Source organism: Cupressus sempervirens, chromosome 4 (genome assembly GCF_028749045.1).
Source record: "Cupressus sempervirens isolate cs-2001-9-10 chromosome 4, ASM2874904v1, whole genome shotgun sequence".
NCBI classification, from domain to species: Eukaryota; Viridiplantae; Streptophyta; class Pinopsida; order Cupressales; family Cupressaceae; genus Cupressus; species Cupressus sempervirens.
This window is the reverse complement of record NC_143121.1, coordinates 844,619,075-844,625,945: the sequence shown is the minus strand read 5'-3', so window position 1 is coordinate 844,625,945 and position 6,871 is coordinate 844,619,075.

Here is a 6,871-nt window from a genome sequence, read left to right as displayed (position 1 = left end):
TAAGAGGCCCACAACTTTACCATTGTGTTGTAGGCTCTCGCCTGATTTGATATTATTTTATTGTCATTATTTAATTAGAGTTGCATTAAATAATGAGCTTAAATTATTCTTATTAATTTAAATAATGAACTATGCTTTAAATAGTGCTTTCACTAATTAATAAAGTGGAGGAAAAGAAAATATAAAAGAATATTTTAATTAAAAAGTTCTTTAAATGTGCATGAAAGAATCAAATTTAAAAGACTATATTAAAATTCTATTTTTTAATATATTTATATTTATTTAACTTAATGATAATTATTTAGGAGTTTTATTTTAATAATAAAATCTAAATAATGATATTATTTGAGTTAATAAATATATTAGTAAAAAAAAAGTTTCGTGAATTTATTTAAATAAAAGAATGAAAAATTAAAGATAAAGTTATGGTTCTAATTGTGGTGTAGTTATATTTATTTAATTTAATGATAATATTTAGGAGTTTTATTTTAATAATAAACTCTAAATAATATTATTAATTAAATTAATAAATATATTATTAAAAACACTTCAAAAATTAATAAGGGAGAGAAAGCTTTAATTTAATAAAGTTTATTTTAGTTAAATTGCATAAAGTGTGTGCATGAAAATTAAAATATAATAATTAAAGACAAAGAGTTTTCGCATGATGTCATGATCAAAGCCCTAATTTGGGGGAAAAAAAACTCTTTATTAAAGAAATCAGAGCTCATTTCTAGATACACAAGTTTGGAGGAGTCAATTTCTGAAAAGAGGGCTTTTGAAGGAAAAGGAAGATTCTTGCATGTTTGTACGTTCATTGTTTTAGCAACAAATCAAGTTAGGATCTTGTGGGTTTATGCAGTAGTTGCTCGTTCTTCAAATTCCTATCTTCTCTGTGTCTATTGTTTTTCTATTATCAAAATTTCTCTGGGTTGAAACCCTTGTTTGAGGAAATTGATTTCTATTATGGAATTGTCTATGATTTAATCTAAAAACCCTTAGTAAATATTGAACTTTAGGGTTTTTGAAACCTAATGAATTATGAAATTCACTTTTGTATGCACTTTTTTTATGACGTGTGGTTTTTACTATTGGGTGTCAGGTTGACTTAGCTTTGACCAGTCAGGATGTTTACCAGAGGATTGAGAGTTTTATTTTGTGATGTCATGATGATGTTTTGATTACGATCTTTTATACTCAACTATGGTAATGTGTCTAGTATGCTCTATGATGTGTGTTGATCTATTGATTATTATTGCTTTCCAGTGTCCTTTTGTAAAATTGAGGTGAATGGTGTGACCTATTTGATATAACCTTCGAGTCTTCGATTAGATGTATTTGAATTGTTTTCCAGTCACTTTTATAGGACTGAGGTGTTTGTATGATTTGTTCTCAGTGATGTCATGTTATGACATGGATTGATTTATGTATACTTGATTTTGGGATCAGTCTTGTTAGGATGATCGTATTGGTGGAATCCATGATTATGATCAGTGTTTTTCAATACTTCTTTTGTGATCTTTAGATTTTACTGAGCTTAGGGTAGGTTATCTATATGTTAATTTGGGAAGTGGCTTGTAATGGAGTCCGGGGCCCAAAGTGGCTATTAGGGTAACCCATTGTAGCTTATTTAATAAGTGAGAACATTTCATTAAATGGGTTTAAAATGAATTAACAAGATATTGGTACCACAAAAAGTCATTAGGAGCTGCAGGATTAGAAGACTAGCCGAGTAACCTTAGAGTTGACTTGTTAGTATGCCTTGTTAGTATGAAAGGATACTAGTGTTGCATAGAGTCACTAGGGGGTGGAGGATTAAAAGACTAGCTGGGTAACCCTAGAGTTGGTTCGTGCGATGACACTTGCCCACTTACATAGTAGATTTCTTATGTGTTTGTGTTGCCTCTGGGATTAGTTGATACTTGTGTCTTGGTACCCTTTGAGATAGTTTTCTTTTAGATGATTCCTTGAACCTAGATGTTCATTTTTGACTTTTGAGTTTGTTATCCTGTTTGGGACTTAAGACTATCTCCTCAGCATGGTGGGAGTGGGCCATTTAGGTTCCATGAAGTCGAGTGGTAGCGCTTTTTCTTATACCATTGAGATCTAACCATTAGATGTCACTACTGGATGTGTTTGTGTAGGTGTTCATTTCTATCTGTTCTTGTATTTTTATGATGGATGGTTGTACTATTGTATTGTATTTGATTTCATAAGATCTTAAGAGATGATGTAATTTATTTCATGATGTATATTATTTCAGCCTTTCATACCCTGTGACCTGTACAATGGATGATTGTGCATTCTATTTATTGCCAAGTGGCATCATATATAACTGTATATTATGTAAATAGATTCATACTGGTATATTATTTGATGTGGATTTATTAGATATATTATTAATTAAACTTAAATGTGTTTTAACGTCATGGGACCCTTAAGAATTGTAATCTATTTTATGGTATGTGCTTATGTGAATGTTAATTGCTTCCACTTTGTTATAATTGTTGTTATTAAGTTATTATCTTCAAATTTTTTAAAATTTTTTTTTGACAAACTTAGTAAAACTTTAGGTTAACTTCTTTTGGGTCACATGGCAAGGCGTTACATATTATAAAATTGGCTCAAATGTAGACACTCAAGTTCTGAAGACTAACTCAATGAGGTTCTGATACTCAGCATCCATTTTCAATGCTCGACATCATCATGCACTTGGTAGATGTAGAAGCTTGGTCCATACTGATCACTTCCAAGTAGTCTTGAACTTGTTCTGCGCTGGTGACTCGGTGAATGCTATGAAAATCGACATAGAAACTGAATCACTTGATTCACACTATGTGACTTGGTCAAAGCTTCCTTTACAAGCTTGGTATAAATTGAATCACCTGGTTAACACTGAGTGGCTTGGTTAACACTGGACTGACATCACATCAACTGTGAACTCGATAAGCATTGCATTGCTCGGTTTACACTGGTAAACGTGGCATACACTGAGATGCTTAGTTTATACTACTAATCTTCACACTAGCTATAACTACTCGACATGCACTAAAATTTATCCAAAAGACTCGGTAGCAACTGAAATGCTTGGTTAACACTATTAACTATATAATGAGCTCGATAGATACTTACAATTTGAATAAGTGTAAAGTCACTAATAACAAACTTGACTGATATGTCAACAATCTCCCCCTTTGGCATTAGTGACAAAAATACTTATTAGCCAAAACCGAATTCAAAAATTTTCTTGAATACTTTTATTCATCACCTTGTGATTCTTAGCTTAGTAGAGTATACTATTTTTGAGATTTTTCAAATTTGGTTTTGTAAGTATACTATACATTTCCTTGCTATATACAATATATGCTTACTGTACATATCTTTCTCCCCCATTATTTTTACAACTTATTACATTTCCTCCCCCATAAATTTTTACATCTTTTCCATCTGTCTCCCCCTTTACACAGGTATACATCTTTCTACAACTTTATACATCTTCCTCCCCCTTTTTGACATTAATGCCAAAGAATTATGCTATATATTTATAGAGTAATGCCAAAATAACACAAGAAATTTGAATGTACCTTGAGAATGATTGCCAAGGTCTTGTCGTAGTTGTCTTGCAAGACCTTACATGTGTGTAGTGCAATCTGCACTTCTGCTGATAACTCAATGATGTGGTCTGCTATGGAGAAATTGTTGTCATGGATGAGGGTTTTTGCATGAGCAATATGATTGTGTGGCACATCCATGTTAGGGAGAATCATATTTTTTCTATCTACCAAAGTAGATATTATTCTTGCTTCTTCTCTAAGAAATTCTACCTAAATATCTATCAAAAATCTTATCTTCTTGAAATGTGCAGAACTTGAACTTGGGTCAAGCTGCAACTGTTGAGAACTTGCCTTGAGGTCTTCATCAATCTTGGGCAAATTTTCCTTTATTTCTTTGGTAAAATTGGAAACATCATATAGTTTACCAAAAAGTGATGATACATTAGTACAAGATATTTCCAGAGAGCCCAAAATTGTAGAGAGATCTACTTGATAAATAACAATTTGTTAAGAAATGTGCTCTAACACTTTATTTTCAAACTTCTTTTCTACCTTCTATAATAACTTATCATATCCATCTATATCTTCATTAAACTTCTGGACTGCCTTTGCCAATTGATGCAAAATTGGTTGAGAATAATCAACCTTGATGCATATAGCCTCTGCCAAAATATTCTTGGCATTCTCAATGATTTTGAATTCTTTGTCCCTTTCCTCTCTTAGCCTCTGCTGCTTGGCTTTCTTTTGGAGAAGCTCACCAAATATCTACATTTGATCTAGATTAAGCTTGGAAATGTCCCAATTTGGGATTACAATTTCTTCATCTAGTTCTATCTCCTCCTCCTTTTCTTTTCCTTGGATCAAAAACTTTGTGCTCGGTTGAGACTTGGTGTCAACTATCCTTGCACTTATTTCTTGCTTACTAGGAATAAAAACAATTCTAGACATAATAGGACTAGCTACAAAAATTGAATCTACACTTATTGTAGAAATGCTAGTAGCAGCACATGAAGAATCAAAAATTGATGTATTCAAAACTAATGTTTCCAAAATTGATGTGGCAATCATAGATGTGTCCAAAAATGTTGTGCCTAACATGGTAGAAGAGGAAAGAGTTTGTAGCTCAGTAGATGAAGTAGAGGTCACTTCAATCAATGATGTGCTAAGCTGAACTAGTGCAAAGATTTATTGGATGTTTGTGTTGTCATTGGTGGTCACAATCAATCCTGTTTTGGTTGTCTCCATGCTTGATGTAGTCACTAATTTTCTTGGAGAGTGAGGAAGTGAGGCAATAACTACTGCAACAATCTTAACTGGATTAGTTTCCTCATCATCTTGTATTCCTTCCTCGGTAGCCTCTTGCTCTTTATACTCTTCATAGTCAACAGTAAAAAAAATTTGTAGTCTCTTCATCATCATCCTTTTCTTGATCATCATCATCCTTTTCTTGATCATCATCATTATCATCATCATTTATATTTATAGAGAAGTCACTTGGTTTATGAAGAAGATAAATAGTTTTCCATGTGTTTGTTGCATTCCTTGCAACATGCTCAATGTCTTTCATTAGAACCAAACAAGTGTTGAATTTCATAGTTAATTTCTCCTCATTTTTCTTTAATGATTCCTTTATCTCCTTGTCTGTTATGTTTGATATAAGATGCCCTAGGGTTTTCCCATAGATGTCTTTCATAGTTTGCATGGAAAATTCCCATCTTGGCTTAATTTTCTCCATCAAAACATTAGGAATCTGAGAAGTAAGTTGGTCAGGTGAGTACTTCCACTTACCCATTTTGTCTATCACCAGATCTTCTATCTGCTTCTGCTCTTCATCAGTCTTAGTCTCATACTTTAATGCCTTGAAATTTATTATACCAGCCCTTGCTTCTAGTTCTTTCAATCTATCTTGGAAGGTGGGTGGAGGTTTTTTGAATATGATGTCTCCTCCTTCCTTGTTAGTTTTATTCCTTGATCTCTTGGTAAACACAATAGTGGATGGCTTGGTTGGCTTGGTAATGATTACCTTGTCCTTTTTCTTCAGTGGTTCCTCTTCCTCTGATTCTTCTTCATCCTTTGCCTCTTCATCTTCACCTTTTCCCTTGATCAACAAAAGAGTATAACTTGTTTTCAAGTTGGCAATTCTTCTTTTGCCTTTGTTTACTGCTTGAGGGAGTTTGATCTCCAGTTCTATCCTAGCTTTTGCTTCATCATAAGTACCAAAATATGGTGCCTTAGGATCAATTGGTTCATTTACAAGTGGCTCAATAATATCCTTTGTTTCATTAATATTAACCTCATATCCAAGAAGTTTTACCCATGCAATTCTAGGGCTAACTGTCTGAATGTATACTTTGTCACTATCCACTGTGAAACATACATCATCCTTGTAATCTTCAACTAACTTCTTGGGGATCCTGAATCTATTATTCATATTCTCTTTAAATGCATCAAAATATTTTTCCACAATACTTGTGTAATTCTCTCTCATCTCAACAATGTACTCATTGATCTAGTATAGTACTGGCACATCTTTTCTCCAAACAACAGTGCCTTTTGAAGGAAAAAATTTATGAACATAAAAGAATAGTCATGTCAATAGGAAGCTAAACTTACATGGGTTGTTCTTAGATGCTCTGATGCTCTCCATGTTCTTGGTGAATTGAATCAACAATAGTTCGACAAGGTCAAGAGAAAGATTATTCTTGACTACCTTGTATGCTAGGTTAACTGCTTCACATGACACACTATTTAACTTGTTGGAACTATAAATCTAGTGTGCACTAATGTGAATTTTGAATTTCAGTTCCATGTCTATGAAACTGCTAATCTTCATTCCTAGGTCATTTCATTCTACTAGGTTTTTCTTTTCTAGTTCAACCTAACCTAAGGTTTTGGTCGTCTTGGCTTTGGCCAACATTGAGAGACCAGTAATTTTATGAATCATCTTCTTTGTTATCAAAATTGGTTGCTCCAACCACAACTTCCCATTATGCACTCTACTGAGAATATACCTAATCCACTTTACTTGAAAATCATGGGGTGTGTGAGGAATATGGGTTAATCCTTTAGTTTCTAGGTGTTGATGCTCAGGTTTCAAAATGCATTTACACATAACTCTTCTAGGGCTTCATACATTTCTAAAGTACCTATATCTTGAATCATGCACTTAAAATGAGAATGAATGTCATTAATTAATAGTACCTTTGGAGGAAGTTGTGACCACGCACCACTCGGATCTAGGGTTTCAGCGATTGCGGGGGTGAGGTTGAATTCCAATTTTTCCATTCCACTCCACAAACCAACATATCTGATTCTCT